General features: G+C 36.0%; 1 long non-coding RNA gene across 1 annotated transcript; it reads right to left on the reverse strand.

Annotated features, from left to right (window-relative positions):
- Positions 1 to 1086: 1086 nt before the first annotated feature.
- On the reverse strand, positions 1087 to 17408 carry LOC127541097 (uncharacterized). Its single transcript, XR_007948365.1, has 3 exons — positions 17281 to 17408; positions 8728 to 8934; positions 1087 to 1290 (listed from the first exon to the last, which is right to left on the reverse strand). It is a non-coding gene; the product is annotated as an uncharacterized LOC127541097 (long non-coding RNA).
- Positions 17409 to 20486: the final 3078 nt, after the last annotated feature.

Raw genomic sequence — 20486 nt, forward strand, 5'->3', positions numbered from 1 at the left:
TTACTACCTTATGAGACCTTAGGTAATTCAATTAACCATTTATCCACCATCTCCTTACCTATAAGGATGTAAGGGGATTGAATTAGATGACTTCTGAAATCCCTCTATTTCTATGACCCATTGACTTCTTTCTGCCTCAGTTTCCTGACAAGGAGAAGATTAAACTAAGTGACTAAATAGCCTTTCCAACTCTTAGTCTATATTCTATTATCCTATATGCATTAACTTAGGGATCAAATTAAATAACTTTTTTTGCAAAGTGGAAACAGGAAATTTGCCTTTTGTGTTGGATGACCTTTTAAAGGATATTATAACAATAAATAAAGAACTGGTATTTCTTGTGGGCTCTGGCAATAGCAGAAGAGGCAGAAACTCCTAAGATTCTTCTCAAATCAGTCAAAGGACTTGATCCAATGAGATGGCAACTTTGAAATACATATTTTGATATCTAACATGAGCATGAGCATGTTCTATTTAACTGAACTGCATTTATTATCTTGTCACTATGTAAAAATCACCATGGGCACTAGGATGACTGAAGTTGTCAACTGAGAAGTACTTCATTCCTTCTATAAATCACCATGAAGTTTTAAGTAAAAGTCACAAAGCAATCATGGAAATGAATTTTACTTGAAACAAAATCAGGTTGAGAAGATACAGCCTGGAATTGGGAATGATTAAGTGTAAGATTCACTTAAAAGATTTTACCTCTTCTAGAAAATATATGGTAAACAGTCCCATTACCTGTCCTATATATCTTTGCTGTGTTTGCCACAATAAGATGGAAACCTAATACAACTTCACTGAAATCTTTACTTCAGAATAGGGGAGAGTGGATATTAGATACAGAGTCTTGGGAAATAATATTTTAGCATAAACTTGTCTGTAGCTCTGATAAATAATTGTCACACATTATTGATCTTCAAGGATTAAAAAGGACCAAGGGACTTAAGTTTCCTATCAACATACTCCCATACTTTGCTCCAATGGAATTAATACTAGTTCATCAAGTGAGACTACCCCCAAAAGATCAAGGTGGAATTCTGATATTTATTTGACAAGACATGTAATCATTTTGATAGCAGAAATTGACAGCTCCAAGAAAATTTGTTTTGGGTAATCCATTAAAAGGATACTGAAGGGTAAAATTAGAAAACTAAGTTGATGGGGAATCTGATCTATGCCTGTGTGTAAGAAGAGTTCTTTGGTACCTGAAAGACATGGTTAATGTCCGCCTTCCATTCCTTGTCATCTGTCATTACTTCTGTGTATTTCTTCCTACAGGACCCTCTAAAAGTTCATTAGAATAAGTATTAATCAACAGTTGATTAAATCTTTCCAGCCCCCTGTCCATTTTTATGGGTAAGAATCTACATAAATTTCTGCTCCCAATGAGAAAGAGGGTGAACTACAGCATTATAGCTCAACATATCTTGTTTAAACAACCTTCTTAGAAAATTGAAAGGGAGTGTTAAATATGAATTTTAAAAGTTTGCATATTTTTCTGTTATGGCAAAAGGTTTTACTAAGAAAATAACTATAGATCTTTAAAAAGAGAAGATTGAACAGATATCTAGAGTCTTTTTTTTTTGGGCTGTATAAATGACATACTTGAAAAAGGCATGAATAGGACAGTAGGAAAAAAAAAAGGATTTTGTTAAGCAACATCTGTTTTCTTTCTTGTTATAAATTATTCTGAGATGGATATCTTTGGTTAGCTTTTGACTTCTCCACCTGTTACTCCAGCTAATGTTACTTATGCAAAACTGGATTTTGAAATCAAAAGACACATGGTTTATGGGACTTTTTTTTTTTAATAGAAATAGTGGCCTATGTTTGTCAGTCTCTTTCAAACATGTATATATGCATATGTATTGCATGTATGTAAACACACATATATATCCTTGTTAATTATTAACTAATTGTTCCTAATTTCCTTGATAACTGATGAAATGGTCTGAGTGTTTTAATTTTGTTCCAATGTTAAACACAAACCACTAGACAAGTGAGAACTAGCCCAGAACACTTTCATGTATAATATATACATATATTTGCATGTGTATATGAAGGAATTCTGCATATACACATATGGACACATATACATACTTGGTTGGTCAGGGAAGCAGTTGGAATGTATACATATATGCATCTGTATAATACATTAATTTATATTTCAAATATCAACTTATTTCACATATATTAATTCACATATATATACATATATAAATATATACATATATAGAGAAAGAGAGACAGATCTAGATATCTTGTTCCTAAATCATGAGCCAAAGAGAATGAATAAAAAGTAGGTATATTGAATGATACTTATATGAAAAATCAAAAATCTCTATATGAAAATCTATATCCACATTTAAATTTATATATCTTTATCCACTGATAGTGATATCTCTATATCTTTATTTCTATGTTTTTCTTTCTAAATGTCCAAATAAATACACACATAAATACATACATATATGTGTGTATCTATGTATGTAATGAAAGTGTTCTCTATTGGCCTGACTCAGTAGAGTCCCTCCTCCAGTAGTTTGGGTTAAATATTGGAGAAAAAATATTTACAAAAATAAAATTTATGTAGAAGCAGTCAATTATTAATTAACTCATTAAAGGAGACATATTTCTATATTTATAAATAGATATACATATACATATATCCTTGTTGTCCTGTGGATATATGAATGTGTGTGTGTGTGTGTGTGTGTAGAGACAGACAGACATAGAGATATAGAGAATACAAATGTAGCCATCTATTTTTCTTTCTGAAAAAAATTTTTTTTCTCCAAAGCTACAAGCCCCTCAATTTCAAAATCTATCTTTGTGTAAACAATATTGGACTGTTAGGTAGAGTAGTTGAATTTCTTTGTATTTCTATGTATATATATCGTGTGTGTGTGTATGTGTATATATATATATGTATCTCTCTCTGTATATATATACACATATATTACACACACACACACACACACACACACACACACACACACACACATACACCCGTGTGTGTGTGTGTGTGTGTGTGTGTTGTGTGTGTGTGTGTGTGTGTTGAGCTGGATGTGACTCAGGCTAGTCCCTTGGTAGTTTGTGTTTAATATTAAAATATATATTAGATACGCTAAAAAAGAGATTCACTTAGCCATAAGAGGAGGATATTCAGTAAGGATAGGCATTGAGGACATTGTTAATTGATTAATTTTAGCTAACTTTTCTTGCTTGAATTTCCTGTCATGGTCTTATTAGTCAAGTGTCAGTGTACCCTGGAGATACTCATTGGCTATTTTATACTGAGGGAATCTAGATGTATTGTCAAGAGCCTTTTGTTCCACATAAGACAAAGTTTTGAGGATGGCTTTAGTACTTTTTAAAGAAAAACTAATCTAAAATGTATGAGGAAAAAAGGTTAGGGTATTGCTGCCAACAATGAAAGATTAGAGTGATAAAAGGATGTAGTGAGTGGAATAGTTTAGTCTTATAAGGGTTTCCCTGCTCCCTTATATATGTCTATAAAATTATGCATACAGAAATCTGTGAAGCATTCCCAGAAGAGAATGACATTAATTTTGATGTGTGACTTATGGATTTAGTCTTATTATTTCACAATCAAATCTTTTGTATATATGATTCTTCTAGACTCCTAAGTTAGACAAAGTATGTTAGATGTTATAATTATAATTACATTTATATACAATTTTGAAATATTTCAAGGCTTACATACATGATCTTATTTGACCCAAACTATATATTCTAGTAATGTTCTTTTTGGAAAATGTCTAATGTCAGGTTCTGTTAGCTCAGAATAAGAGAATAATGCCATGCAGATAAACTGTAGGGACTGGAAAGGATCAGTGATATATATTAATCTTGTACCAACTTTGGTTTCTGGACTAAAGGTTTTAGTAGTAATTACAATGGTACCTTAGCATTCAGCCGCTTCAAAAGGATTTGACCTATTTTGAGAAGATAAAATGCTTCAGCACTTGAAGCTAGCTCTTCATTCCTTGATTTGGTTGTCTTGGTTGAGTAGGAGGGATGTCCGGTTGGCCAGGAGTCTTGCTCAGCCCCAGCCGTGGCTGCTCTTGACCCTCAGCTATGGGCAACTAACTCCCCTGCTCTCCCCTCCCCTTTCCTCCTCCACCAGTAAAATTGGCTGTCTTGGACTGCCAGGTTGGAGCCTATGATGCTGAGGTTGGGAGAGTGGATGGATGGGTGATGGGGCAGTTCCTGAAGGATGATATGTAACTGCAGTGAGGACATTTGTCCCAAAACAGTATTGTGGAAGGCACATGGAGAAGCCAGCTTGCTCAGCCGGAGGAGAACCAGCAGCGGCAGAGAGAACCCAGGTCCAGGTTGGAGGCCAAAGCCCTGAGAGGTGAAGGGTGAGGGACCATAGCTTCTGCCTCCACATCCAGTCCCTTCTCCCCAACACCTCCTCCCCTACCTCTTCACACCTGGGAAGCTTGGACATTTTGGGGTGGATGGAAGAGTTGGTGTTTAGTCAGAAAGTGAGCTGGGTCAAGAAGGGAAAAGCCTGGCTGGGCTGGATTGTTCCTCTGCAGTTGTAGTCCTACTTGTTTCTTTGGGGAATTGGACTGGAAGGTTATAGACTAATCTACTGGTGGGAAAATTTGTTTCTGGAACTATGCAAACCAGGTCTAGTGTATAAGGAAACTCAAAGTTTGGGAGGTTTCTTGGCCACAAATATATGATAAAGGGAGAAATTGAGAATAAAGAGAATTAGAAGTGGAGGGAGTCTCCTAGCCATTCCACTTGGGTTTTCCTATTTATGTCTCTTCCCTCCTCTTCCCCTCTTTTTCATTTACATAAAAAGTGAATTAGAAAATCCATGACTAAAGACCCAGTTAGCTCTTGGTTTGCTGAAGTCTAAGGTCAAAAATAACTCAGATGGGGTAGATAGGTAGTGCAGTGTATGATAGAGCACCAGCCCTGAAGTCAGGAAAACCTGAGTTCAAATCTGGGCTCAGTCACTTAACACTTCCTAGCTGTGTGACCCTGGGCAAGTCACTTAACCTCAATTGCCTCGGGGAGGGGGGGGAACAGATGCAGGTTAACAATGAGGAATTTCTAGATGTTAAATAAGTCAATAGGGAAGGTTTGGGACAGAGATGGTCTTTTGAGAGTAAGAAAAAGTAGATAATACCAGGGCAACTGAGGCAAGTAGAGACTGATTTAATTTCTTAGTGAAGATTTATTAATAAGCTAATTGACCGATGGGACTACTATCCAAAGCATTCGGTCTAGAGTAACTGAGGCACAGATTTTATATAGGATTGTAACTAGCAAAGCTAGCAGGTGATAACAGAAGCAAAAAGAATGCAGTTAGATAATTTATCATCAGGCAGTTATTATACAAGAAAATATGATTTTCATAGCCTAAAGCAATAATAATGATGGGAATGGGCTTGGGATGTATATTATGGTGGGAATGAAATCAATAACAGGATGCATACAATGCCATTGGGAATGGGCTTAAGGGGATCTTCCAGGGTCAGTATTTTCACAGAACAGTAGCTAATATCTGTAGAAGCACCTTACAGGTGTGATGTCCAAAGAAGCAGAAGAACAGAAATAGGCATGGTCACTCTATGGTCCTGCTTGGTCACCTTGATCTAGTGTGTGAAACTAAGTTGAGGTTCTCATGAGAAACTTAAAAAGTCCTTTTTGGTTCAGCAGGTAAAATCAAAAAACATCAACGATTACAGTCTGTTCTGTGTGTTGGTGCCTGGAGATGAGATTCTTCACTAATTAGAGAAAAAAATTTAAAAAGCCAAGACTCTGTGAATAGGGCAATTTTTTTCACCTGATTAAGAAAAAGCATCTAAGGGTTTTCTCCCTAGTCGGATAAGTGACATCATTAAAGAAATAAAGTTGAAAGCTCTGGGCTCTAAGCTAAGTGAGAGATGTTAAGAGTCTTTTCTACCTCTTAGTGAGAAAAATTAGACCCTCTACTGAAGATAGAACTAAAATTGAAATCATCAAAGTATGATTCAGCAAAAGCTGTGCAGGAGCCAGACCCAGTGGGAAAAAAGTAATTAATAGCAGAACCAGAAGACAGTGATAGCTGTACAGAGTCAGATGCCTGAGTTGTCCCCCCCATATATTAACCCTTGCCATATGTGTGTGTCCATCCACAATGTGTCCTATTCACTTGTTCCCCACCGATGCATTTGTCTACATGTCTTAGGATGTCCAAGTCTTCCTACTGCTGGCATGTAAATTTGTAGTAGAGTAGGTCCAGCTTTAGAGAAGGAATATTCTAGTATTACTTCTCTTACTATGCTATATTAAATTTCTACTGGATAGTAAAGCAAACATATTGTTGAGTTTTTCTGAAAACTCAAACCTGGGATTATTTTTTCTAGGGACTCCATATGATGTAGCTGTAGAGAGGATTGATTTTTGTCCCAGAACAGTAGTACAAGCATGCCAGTAGAACTACGCAATTGTATTTAATGAGAAAGAACCAAAAAAGATAGCATTTGCAACACCACAGTGAGCAAAGCAAAAGAGTTTATTAGGTATTAAGAAGGCATTAGAATATGCATTTAAATCAGACAATCTTTAGTGATTTCTTTTCTGTTAGCATCCTGGCTGGTGAAACTTCCCCTTATAAGATACAGCCTATTTGCTTTTTTTTTTTTTTTTTTTTTCCTGAGAGCATCTTATTTCTCTACACCTGAATTGACAATCTGCTCCAAGGTCAGAGCATCTCTAATTCCATTCACAGAGTTGATGTGTCAATTTTGTGCCTTTGACTCAGAATATTAAAACTTGATTCTCTTGAGACCTTTCCTGGAGGGCATATTCATGACAGTTGTTAGATACCCTAATTCTTTCTTTTCTCCTCTTTGGGTTTTTAAGTATTGACTTCCCATCCCTTCAGTAAGACTTCCTGCCATCATTCTACCCTCTGGAAAAGATAGTAGCCAGGGCTGATTTCTCCTTTTTTGTCAGTGCCAAGTGAGCTGATGATACCAGCTGTCTCTATATTTGAGAGAAATTGGCTGTTTGATGAAATCTAGTTGGCTAGCCTCATTCTAGGTAAGAAACAGATTTTAATAGTATTTCTGGCAGTGATCAGAAATGATAAGTCTTTTACGCAGAAAGACATGACTGATATTTTAAGGTGATAAGAATTTAAGGTTCTTAACCTACAATTCATTAGAAATGCACTGTACTTATAGTTTACAAAGCCCAGTTAGAGATTTTTGCCTTTTAAAAGATAATGCCACATGTCTAACAATTTGTTTAAATTGTTTTGAGTGTGATAATTTCCTATGACTTCATAGGTAGTTAATACTACCAATATTATTCCTCTTTAATAGATGAGGAAAACTGTACAATTTTTAGGCTTGCTCATGGTCACACAAATAATTATCAGTGGCTGGATTTTTACCTCACATTGTATCTCTAAAAGATGAAGATTTTTGACATTGTGATTCATAATTAATATGGTAGGGATTATTAATTTCTTATTTTCTTCTATTCATTTTCTAAGTGCAATAAAGTTGATGGAATGTACATAATATACATGGCAGAAAAAGTCCAAGTCTTTTGGATAATGCCATCCAGTGTTCCCAGAAGACGTGAATACATGAGAGACAGCGAGTTATTAATTGGGATGTTTTGTCTTTTTAAACCTGTAGAAATGTAGTGCTCATTCATGTTGTATTTTACCTATCCCAGCATCTGGGGAAAATAGGATGACATGTTTTTTGTTATTATAGACACCCAGTAGAAGACCAGAGGGGTTAGGGTGCATTTCTGACTTCATGTTGATTTCCATATAGCCTAAAGTCATTGGGGACCACTACAGAAGAGAGGAACTTCTTCGAGAGAATGTTTTTTTTTTTTTTTTTTCCCTGTCAACCTAGGTAGTATTCTCTGGAGCAGTAGTCCTCAAAGTGTAGTCCAAAGAATTGTTGGGGTATCTGAAACCCTTTCTGAGGATCTACAAATTCAAAATTATTTTTTATTTCTAATATAGTAAATAGCTATAAATATAACCCATGTGAACAAAAACTCTTTGAACTGATCCTCGATAGTTTTTAAGCAACATGAAGATACTGAGAACAAAAGTTTGAGAACCACTGCTCTGGAGTATTCTTATACCATACTGTTAAGGAATTCCATAACAAAGAAAATTTTCCTCTTGCAAATAGCTAGGAATGCTAGGGAAAGATATTGACCAAATGGTCTTAAGATTCAGAAAATATTAACCCTGAAGGGGACTTATATTATAGGCTACTTCAACCTCCACAATTCACCAGAACTTGGGATCCAAGAAAATGAAAGACTTACCAGAATTTATATAGCTAAGAGGTGACAGAGGCAGAATTTGAACTTAGCCTAACTTTATCTATTGAAAGTTATAGAAAGGGTGAATTCAGTCTTGGTATCCAGGATATAGGACTCGATTGCTCCTTATAGTCATCGTCATCAGATTACAAAATAGGCAACATTAGAAAAAAAAATGGGCAGCTAAGTGGCACAGTGGATAGAGCACCAGCCCTGAATTCAATCAGGAGGATCTGAGTTCAAATCTGACCTCAGACACTTATTTTCTATCTGTATGACCCTGGGCAAGTCACTTAATCCCAATTGCCTCAGCAGAAAAAAAAATAGAAAAAACTGGAAATATTTTACTTTTGTACTACATATATTTTGACGATAACAGGCAAAATTACTTACTAAGCAGGTTAATATCACTAAATGTAGAAGTCCAATATTTATTTCGTCTTCCAAAACTGATTTTCTTCCCCTCCTTCTCCTGGTCCCTGGGGCAATCTGCCATTAAGTTACAGTAGCAGCTCCATCTTGGCTTTGTTGCTTGGCTTGCTCAGCTGCTGTTCTGAACGGTAGACATTTAATATGTAAGGCTTCCCTGCTGACTCCTCCCTATTCCCAGGGAGATAAAATGATTTTCTTTTTAGGAAAAATGATAGTCTTTCATAAATATAATGGCTAAACTAAATGTAAGTATTACTCTACATTATATTTAAAATATGATACATAAACAAGATATAAACTGCAGCACTCAAGTGAAACAAGTAAGCACAATTAGGTAAATTCTTACTAAATTTAAATTGTATTGTTTGATCCAAGACAATCCCAAAGAACTCATGATGAAAAATGCTGTCTGCCTCCAGAGAAAGAAATGACGTTTTCTGAATACAGATTGAAGCATATTTTTTCACTTTTCCTTTGTTCCAGTCTTCTTACATAAAATGACTAATATAGAAATGTTTTACATGATTACACATGTATAAATTATATCAGATTATTGTCTCAGGGAGTGGGAAGGGGAGAAAGGGAGATAGAACTTGAAACTCAAAACTTAAGAACAAATGTTAAAACATTTTATATGTAATCAGGGAAAATAAACTTATTGAAAATAAGTTGTTTTATTAGTTAGCTTTTTTTCCCTCTTTGCTTTCATTTTGCCTTCATTTTTAGCTCTTTCACTTTTTTGTTGTCAAATCTCTTTTCCTCACATATAACAGTTTTTAGACAATTAAGCACTTCAATTTTACTTCGGAGTTAAAATGTTTATTCCCTGTCTTCCTTTAAGAAGCTTTTATTTTTTTTTTAACTCTCCCTTACTCAGCTGCTAGATAAGGCAGAGAAATCAGCTATTGTTCAAAGTGAACTGGCAATGTTTCTAAGAGAACTTACTCTTCTCTGTGTGGTAGAATTCTGGAAAACAGAAATTAAAGTTATGGTTGACTGTATACTCCATTATGAAACCTTATCATTGCTGTCCAATCAGATGCTTGGGGAAAATAACATTCTACTCTTGTCTTTGAAAAGAGCAGTGACCTTCCCTTCTCTTTCAAAAGTTTTTTTTTTTTTTTTAAGTTTGATTTTTTATTTCTCTAACTGGTTGTGGGAAAAATGTATTACCTGCCAGGGTCACAACTCCCTTGCCCTACCCCAAAACTCTTATAAGCTATTTTAAGATAGAAACTATTTTATCAAGAGATTTGAAATAACAAACCTTAGAGCTTTTATGAAAACTTATATAACTAAAAGAAAATTAAATGTAAAGCTTTTTAATAGTTAAAATCCCTATGAGGTTATTGATATAAAAGAGCCCCATTTATGACAAAATATTTATATATCATTTGTTATGGTAGCAAGGAACTTCATAAATTTGATGTCCATAATTAGAGAATGGTTAAACAGCTTGTGGTTTATGAACATGATAAAATTAAAGTTGTTTTTTTTTTTTTTCTGTTTTCTAGAGCCTCCCATGTGTACCATGGTTTCTAGAGCCCCCATGTCACCATCTTAGTGAAGGAGTGATGAGGTGAGACTCCTGAGGATGGGGGAAATATGGAGTCCATTTATTAAGTTTTTCCCACTTTACATACTCTAATACCCTTATGTAACTAAATCAACATTGCCCATGTGGACCACATAAACAACTTGCTATTTATTATATGTAGTTTGCCACCTGGTATCACTCTGCTTCAATCACAATACAGATTTTCACTGCCCCTTGACTTCTCTGAAAGGCTGAGATGCTTTAGGGAGATGGGGAGCGCAACCAGACATTGTTAACTGGTTTCCTCTGGGCTGAAGGGCCTTATACCTCACCCAGAGTTTCCCAACTGACTGACACTCTACATCTCTCTCTTTCTTTTGTTTTAATTGAAGCAGGTATATACCACTGGTTAAATCTATTAACATGGGAGGAATCACACAGGCAAGTTGTAGTATCATACATACTATCAATTCTCAACCATATACACCTTTCTTGAGCAGCCAAGAGATAGTCCACTTCATGTCTCAGGGAATCCAATGATTTCTGCAAGTTTTGAAGTCCTGCATCATCAGACTCACTGACTATTTTTGATGTCCATGAGTTAATTGTCATACACAGAGTTAACTGCCATGCTCTTTCAGTGGTGGGCACAGTCAGCGATAGAACCAACCAATGTTTCTTGGGTCTTCTCCTTAGTTTCAAGGGTCTGCTCCATCTTTCTCCCATGGACAAGGCGAATGTGGCTCGTTGGCCCCCTTCCGATTCTTTCTCCATCTGTAGAGATACAAGCAAACCCTCTTCCCCAAGCAGTTAATCTATCTGATCCCTTCCATTCACCACTTTCTGGATCTCTCCACATCACTTGGAGATTATCTAAAGGTAGTGGAACTGCTTGCATTGGACACTACCCTACTGGTGGGTTATAAAACCCGCCTGCTGGACCCATTGTATCTCCATCAGAAATCAAAAAAATAATATATAAAGTTTAGAAGTTCTCTAGGGTAAGTTACCTGTGGTTCCCTCTCTCTTTTGTTTTTGGAGGAACATCTTGATGTCTGTTTCTCCTCTCTACTATTGCCTGTCCTTGAGGATATTAAAGGGTGTGCCAGTGGTGTGTAAAATCTGATATTACACACAAAACTGTGCAAACTGTTTAGAAGTATATGAAGGTCCATTATCTGTTTTTATTGCTTATGGAACACCCATAATTGCAAATGCTTGTATGAGGAATTCAGTGACCACTCGGGCTGTCTCTTTTGCTGCTGATATTGCAAAAGTAAATCTTGAAAAGGTGTCCACTGTACTGGGAAACGAATGTGAACTATTTGCATTTTTGATTTTCTTCCCGAGTTATTTTTACCTTCTGGATCCAATTCTCCCTGTGCAACAGGAGAACTGTTTGGTTCTGCAAATATGTATTATATCTAGGATATACTGCAACATATTTAACATATATAGGACTGCTTGCCATCTTGGGGGGGGGTGAAGGGAGGGAGGGGAAAAAAATGAAACATAAGCGAGTGCAAGGGATAATGTTGTAAAAAATTACCCTGGCATGGATTCTGTCAATACAAAGTTATTATTAAATAAAATAAAAAAAAAAAAGAAAAAAAAAGAAAAGGTGTCCACTGTGACATGGATTTTCCAGGTTTCTTTTTTTTTTACAGGAAATACAGGGGAATTCCAAGGACTTAGAGAAGGTTGTAGATGTCCTTGGTCAAGTTGCTCCTGTATTAATTAATAAGGCCTGAAATTTTTCACTGGTTAGGGGCCACTGTTCTATCCACACTGGTGTTATCAGTTTTCCATTGAATGGAAACAGATAAGAGTGCAGGCAGGCCTTAGATAACAGCCCTGCCTAAAAAGCCAAAATACTTAATTGTAATCCTAACTGTTATGTCTTCCCCATAGATTGATGGGATTTTTTTTTTTTTCTACTACAACAGGTGTAACAACTGCTATTTTATCTTCAAATTTCCATCTCAAAGGGGTAGCACTAAGTTCAGCTACTACTATTGATCCTCCTACGCCAGACATGTAGGTGTCTGCCCTTAATCTTTGGCCAGTGACTAGGCCAGCTGACACTTCTAATGATTTTATCATCTGCACCTGTGTTTACCAATGCTTTCAATGGTATGCCATTAATATAGATAAGGAACATAGGTCGGTCAGTTGTAACGGCTGCAGTCTAGAATATTCCTGGATTCTGTTGTTTGGAGTCAGAATCTGGATAGATATCACCAAACTGCACTTCAGGAGTCTGTATCAGAAGGCCTGGTGCTACTACTACGTCTCCTGGGTGACAGATTACATATTGTCCACCCATATTAGTGACTGGGATCTAAGTACACATTCCCCAGTTTCCCAAATCAGTTTATTATATATAAACACTGTTTTGTAAGCATTCTCAAGAGTTGAAATAGTCAAGCTGACTGTGTGTGGAGGCAAGGGATCTATAGGCCAGACCGGGACAGGTTTCAGCTCTCCAGGGGATATCTCAGTAGTCCCAGCAGCATATAGCTTTATTCTCCCTAATTGCAATCCCTTTCCCCCACCAGCTTGCTTAAATATTTTCTGGGTACAATAGCAGCTGCCATCAAGCCCCAAGCGTTTTTTGCCTGGGCTCTGGAGCTGAGCCCTGTCTCTTGTAATAAGGTCATGGGGGTGTGGGGGTGGGCAAAACTGCTTCTTGGGCAGTGCTGATGGTATCATTGCCCCTCCTCCTCTTCCCCCTCTCCTCCTCCTCCCAGCCCCCGTGCCAGGATAATTAAAATTTTGAATCCTGCTTTCTAGAGCCCCTGAGTTGGGGTGACAAAACAGTGGGCTTTTTAGATCCCCCATGCCTGGGAAGTTAAAATAAACCATCTTAGTGGAGGAGTGATGAGGCAGGACTCCTGAGGGTAGTAGAAAAATGGAGTCTGTTTATTCCCAGTTCTTTCCCTTTTTATATACTGTCATACCCTTATGTAACCAAAACAATACTGGATATGTGCCCAGTATATACTGCGCATGTGGGACCACATAAACAGCTTGCTATTATACATAGTTTGCCACCTGGTATCACTGCTTCAATTACAACACGGTTTGTCACGACCCCCTGATTCTCAGGAAGGCCGGGAGAGTCCTTAAGGGAGATGAGGAGCTGAATCAGATATTATTAGAGGCTGAAAGGCCTTATACCTTACTCTGAGTTCCCCCACTGTCTGTGGCCCTCTACATAAGGTAATGTGAAAAACAAAGCTATGATACTGAGAATCATAAAAAGAGTTACATGAACTGATGGAAAGTAAAGTAAGCAATCAAGAAACTGTAATGGAAAGACTTAACCATCAGGAAACAATCCAAGTGAACATTATGAAATTGCAAAGAAATTATTGGCCACAGAGAAGAGATATGTGAAGATACCTCCCTCATTCCTTTGCAGAGGTGATCATTATTATTGTTTTATTATTTTATAGAAATGTAATCAATTATAGTGCAGTAAAAACAGTGATATGAGGAATATTGAGAATTATGAAAAGATTTTTCTGAGAAAAATGAAGTAAGCAGGATCAAGAAAACAGTATGATAGAAATAATAACCATGAAACAATTAAAATGGTTATTTTAAATTCAGTAAATATTTATTAAGTACCAATTATGTGCTAAGAAGTGTGCTAAGGTATTGGGGATACCAAAAAAAGGCAAAAGAAATTCTTGCTCTCAAGAAGCTTACAATCTAACACGGGAGACAACATACAAATAAATAATGTGAAATTACCAAAAAAATCCTGTCCCTAAAGAAAGAATTCGAGAAGAGACCTCCCTCATTCTTTTACATAAGTAGTTATTATTGTTATCATCTTTACTTTGTGTGTGTGGTCACATTTTGAAATCTGCAGAAGCCAGTGGAATTTTTCTTCAATTTTTGTTTAATTTATAGAAATGCTAAATTTCATCTAGGACAGATGGATAAATATACAGAGACATATTTTCCTCATGAATACATCAGGGAACCCTACTTAGGATAAGAACCCCTACTAATTACTATTTGTTGAGAATTGATGGGGTTAAACAAATGATCATCCTTGAATATAGCTTGGTGACGGGCTTCTATTCACCGGACTAGCTCGATAGCAGACTTACAGCAATTACTTTGTGTAGGACCTTAGGAGAGCTTGTATTCTCTTGGCATAGTTTTTAAGAAATTAGGGTCACTACCATGGCACTAAACCCAATTATAAAGCTTTTAAAAGATGATATGTAAATAATTTCCCCATTTTTGTGCACCTCCTTTTCAATCTCCCCTCCTCTCTTAGCTTCCATTACTTTGCTCTCTACTTGTTTTTCTCCTGAATTATGCATGTCAGTGGTGTAGTAGATAAGATTGGGGGAACTGGAGTTGGGCAGAGGAGTTCAAATTCTTTTTCATACACTTACTAGATGTGGGGACTTCTTTCAGTCACTTAACTGCTTAGTTTCTTCACCTGCAAAATAAGGATAATTATAGTACTCATACCACAAGGTTGTGAAGATAACATGTAAATTGCTTTACAAAACCTCAAAGCTCTATATAAATGCCAGCTGCTCTATTGTTATTACTGAGTATCTACCCATTTCTTCTTATTCTATTATCCTGGGTCATCCTCTATTTTCTGCCTCCTAAGCTTATTTGTTTCCCTAGTATATGCCAATATTTGGTGATCTCAGTTGCTCTCATGGCTTCAGTAATCATCTTTATGCAGACAAATGTTCAACCTCTTTGAGTTGGTATATTCAGCTCTAATCTTTCTCGTAAACTCCAGGCTAACATTCCTGTTTTTCTTGGACATTTTTAGTTGAATTATCCTTTCAATATCTCAAACCAACCATGTCTCAAAGGGAAGTTGCCAAACTTGTATCTCACAAATTTTCTTATTTTTGTGATAGATTTTCATGACTTCATGAATTCGTAAAATAAGCCATACTTTATACTTGGAATGATCTTTCTCAATTTTGTTACTGAGAATCTTCTTTAAGGCTTGTTTAGTGTGCTACTATGTTCATTGTAAAAGTATCCTTGAACCCTCCCAATTGCTGGTGCCCTCTCAAATTCTCTATGATGACACCTTGCTAGGATGTCTGCTTTTCATTTCTGTAACCCTAACATCTAAGACTTGGAGTGATACAAAGGACAAAACAATTAATCTTGAGCAGAAGTTTTAGTCTTAAATCACACTTTGTCATTTACTATGGACAATGGATAAGTCAGTTCATCTCTCTACATTTCAGTTTTCTTCTTTAAAAAAATGAAGAGATTGGATTCAATGATTTGTAAGGTTTTTTCCAGTTCAAAATTTATGATCTTAGAATGGAGCTTGGTATCTAGCAATCACTCAAATAAAATGCTTGTTCATTTGAACTGCTTATTTTTTCCTATGTACTGAATTGTTCCTCAGATTTCAGAGATACAGAGAATTACCAGTAAAGATATTCTTAGAGAATAGCCTGAGAAGATTAGTGATGTATCCAAAGCTCTATGACCAGTATGTGTCAGCTTTCTATCTCCTACCCTTTTGCTGCCTCTTATCTATATCTTTCCAAGTTTTTTTTTTTAATTCAAGGTCTATATCTTGTGATATTAATCCCCCTCTCTACCCAACCTCCCCAACTAATGTTCATAATAATGCCAAACAAGTGAGGAGTGATATCTTAGGGAGGCTTAAAGATTGAGAACCCCTAGGGCAAAGTAGATAGGTATAGAGGGTCACAGACAGTGGGAAAACTATAGGGGAGGTATATAAGGGTATGAGGGTATAAAAAGGGGAAAGTCCTTGCAATAAATGGACTCCATTTTTCCACCATCCTTAGGAGTCCCACCTCATCACTTCTCCATTAAGATGGTATATTTTAATCACCCCAGCATGGGAGCTCTAGAAAGCACTGCACATTTCATCACCCCAACTTGGGGGCTCTAGAAAGCAGGAGTCAATACTTTAATCACCCCAGCATGGGGGCTTTAGAAAGCACTGTACATTTCATCACCCCAGTTTGGGGGCTCTAGAAAGCAGGACTCAATATTTTAATCACCCTGATGCGGGGGCTCTAGAAAGCACTGTACATTTCGTCACCCCAACTTGTGGGCTTTAAAAAGCAGGACACACAGATAGGTGTGCAGGGATAACTCAAGAGATCATGTGGCAATCTGCAATTGTTAATTTTTTTTGATTATTTAAAGAGCATCAGTAATGCTGTGAATAATTGTCATGGAACATAGTTTAGCATGGTGGTGAGATCCAGCCCCTAAACATGATGGAGCACGGAATAGTTATTAGGTAAATGAAATATAACAACAATACTGAAGAGTGAAAATTGACAGGATACAGAATAGTTATTGAGTATATAGAGACTGTATATGAAATTAGTGGTGAATACAAAGAAAGGCCCTCCTTTGAATGCAGATCTTATGAATTTATTCTTTGCCTCTCAAGTTAAAATATAGGCTTCATGGGAGAAGAAACTCTCTCAGTTTGGGGTCTATAGTACCTAGCAGAGTGCTTTGATGAAATGAATTAAATTGTTTCATGGAAAAATGATATCCAAATGATAAGTCTTTGGAACTGATTCCATGTTGGGTACTTTTAAATCTTAAAATTGCTCAACAATAAAGCACGAGAATATATGGATGCCCTTATATTAAACCAAATGTATAAATAATAAATGCAGTATACACACATAAACTTCTCCCGTCAATGTATTATTTGTAGGGGAAAGTGGGCACATACTTTAGCAATTTGCCAAGGAGATAGAAGAATGAAGAAAACCCTTGAATTAAGGAGTAACTTAATAGTGTAGAAATTGTAAATTTTTGTGTCTTCTTTCTATTTTAGGAATTATCCATAAAAAGTTCCTTGATGGATTTGCACTTCTACTGCTAAGCAGAGTGGATAAACTAATACTGATCACGAAATCTTAGTCAAACTAGTTAATTGGCTAGTACAATCAAAAATATCCTTTCACCTTTTTCTTCATTTCTCGTTCTGAGTTCAAGGTAGAATCAAATAGTAGTATTTGCCCTATACATTTATGGAGCTCTGATGCTCAACTCTCTTCAGCACATATAACCATTTGACAACTTTCAAATGTCAGCAACTGCTTGTCTTCAAAACTTTCAGTTAGACTAACTCCCAACTCTCCTGCTTCTCTTGGAACTTTGAGCAGAGCCTAACTCAGCAACTTTAAAGAGACAGTACATTATACATGGCTATAGTAGAGGATGTCTAGAGCACCATGTGAAGATTTATTTCCAACCTCAGAGTGACTGACTGCAGTTCAATTAATTAAAGTGTGTATATCTGTGCTTGCCCTTCAAGAAAGTCACTGAACTAGGAAAGAAATCTTAAGAATAATGGTAGTGTGACTGTCCCTTTAATTTGGTGAGTATATCCCATAGCATTATGCCTGAATGAATTTTCAGTGTCAGGTCCAGTCCTTAATCTCTGCCTTTTAGAATTTAATCTAATTCCTATCTCAGAGAGAAAATGCTAATAATAATATAAATAATAATATATTCATGCATATATACACACATGTTGCACATATATGCATATATAAATGTATATACTATATGTGTACATATGTATAGTAAATCTACTATATATTATATATAGCATATATGTATACTATATAATGTTATATATATAGTACAATATGTGTGTGTATATATACATATATATACACACACATGCATATATAGACATATGCATGCACAAAATACAGTTGTTCTAAGTGCTTTCATACACAACCCTATGATCTGATCAGCCAGGTTTTATGATGACTTTTTTAAATTTAAATTTTAAACTCCTCTACTTCTGAATTCTGAATTCAAGTTGAGTTCTCATTCCACTGTAGTGTGTTGCCTAAGTTTAAGCCTTTTTGCGTTCAATAATCTCTACCTTCAAGCTGCTGGGGTTTCTGAATAACCATTAATTGGAATTGTCTCAGAGATTTATTCAAACTTAGAATTGTTAATACTATCTCCCCCAAGTAATCTATAATTCTTAATTATAGGACCATTTTAGGAGTTGTTAATATGAACCTTTCCCCTTTATCATGATAAGGTAGAATTACATGGGTGTGAATCCAGGTTCTGCCACTTCCTAGCTAAATGACTGAGTGAATCATTTTACTTTAATTTTCATATCTGTTATTGAGATTAATAATATCACTCATAAATCATTTAAGAAACATTAAGATCTCTTTTGTAGACATGATTTTAGGTGTTTGGGCACTACCTACCTTTCAATGTTGTCATTAAGACAGTACTTGGAAAATCTTCAAATTCTACACCTGATCATTAACTATTATTATAATTGATATATGGAATATGTAGGGTAATCAAAGAAACAAGTGAAAATGATGGGGTGGTTATGTAGCAAAAAAGAGATGAATGAGTGAATGAATAGCATTTAATAAGTGCTTATTGTATGTGAAATGCTGAGCTAAGGATTTGAATACAAAATCAAGACAGACCTTATCCTTATATTACTTACATTAGGAGACAAAACATAGAGGTCAGTATTGCCCAGAGAAAACTGTTTTGGCCCTAGAAATCAAAGGGATAGCATAGAACAATCAAGTATCAGGGAAGTCCGTAGTTATGTACTTTCCAGGGGAAATGGTAGTATTGATTTGCTCACTATTCTCAGAGCAAGAGGTAGAAGAGGAAGTACAAATGGTTGGCAGGAATGATACCAGGAAATTCAGAGCTGAGACTTAATTTCTTCTAGTCATGGTACCTGAAAGTCTAGTTTACATCAGGCAGTCTGCATATTTTGTTGCTATCTTATAGACATTAAAAATGAATAAGATCCTAAGTGTTTTGGATGGACCCTTCTTCCTGTGGTTAATTTGTTGGAACATATGGAAAGGTATTACTCAAGGATGAGGCAGGATGAATGAATTATTATCTAAACCATTGGAAGGAATGACCATATAATCTATGTGAATATTTATGTGTCGGCAACATATAAGTAATTTGAATTGGTAGATTTAGGCACTGAGAATTTTGGAAAATAGACTACTGTGGCAGGGGCTGGAAAGATTTTTATTTTATTTTATTTTTTACCTGTTTTTATTTGCTTGATTTATCTCCTGTTTAAACTTTGAAAATTTTATCTTTCAGCTCTTGGGAACCTTAGATTAGGCCTAGATTCTTTGGTGGTTTATACAAATTTAGAGTGACTATTCACAACTTGAGAGCTTTCTGCCACGAGTTTATGTGTATTCTTTCCCTTATACTCTTTGAAGTATGGAGTGGGAAAGTAAAAGACTATAATGTTAACCCAAGTTTAATGGCTTGAGACTGGAAATAAATATGAAAATACCCTATCATCACATATTTTCTTGCTTTGGTAGCATAAGCCCAATGAAGATTGAGGAATTTAGTCATCAATGTTCAAGTACCAAGAAATTAAAGTCTTAAACTAAGTGTGGGAGATTTTGTTTTTTGAAGCATCATAAAGTTTACAAGGACACCTAACTCTTCCAAGAGATTCTTCAAGTTTGAATTAATGTTATGTCTGTTATTTATATCTAGGAAGATGAAGAGAGAAAGAGCAAGACTTTTGGTGAGGTTTTAATCTCATGTCATTATGATTGATCTAAATTGTCATTGCATTAAGGGAAAGTGCGATGTTGTTGGATTAGAATATATGAATCACAAACTCCTGAAAAGAGGGAGTGGGGAAAGGGAATGGGAAAGGTGAGAAAGGAAATTAAAGAGATTGAGACTAATGATGTGAAACAGTGGGAGAGAATCACTCTTTCAATGGACTGTGTGTAGAGCTACATAATGCAGTCTAATAATAATCAACCAAAACTCTTAAAATTAACCATTACTTTAATCTGTGGCATGTAACGGGCAGTTAGCCTTTCCTAAGCCTCTCAGCTGTACTCTTCTTCCTTCACGACATTGTGAAAAGGTTTATTAGGGATGAGCCTGACTGCTGTGCTCTCTTTCCTCCCCAATCACAATGACCCTCACTCACTTACTGGTCTTGAGTAGACTCATGTAAATATGTTCCACCTGGTTCCAATGGTGCTGGTCATAGTTGTAGACTATGACCTTGGTTGCAAACACTTCCTAAACCCCCAATTGTGTAACTAGAGATTGTCAATGGACGCACATAACTTGGGAACTCTTTGAGAAGTGATTTTCTATTATA

Source organism: Antechinus flavipes, chromosome 6, assembly GCF_016432865.1.
Source record: "Antechinus flavipes isolate AdamAnt ecotype Samford, QLD, Australia chromosome 6, AdamAnt_v2, whole genome shotgun sequence".
In the NCBI taxonomy this organism is placed as follows: domain Eukaryota; kingdom Metazoa; phylum Chordata; class Mammalia; order Dasyuromorphia; family Dasyuridae; genus Antechinus; species Antechinus flavipes.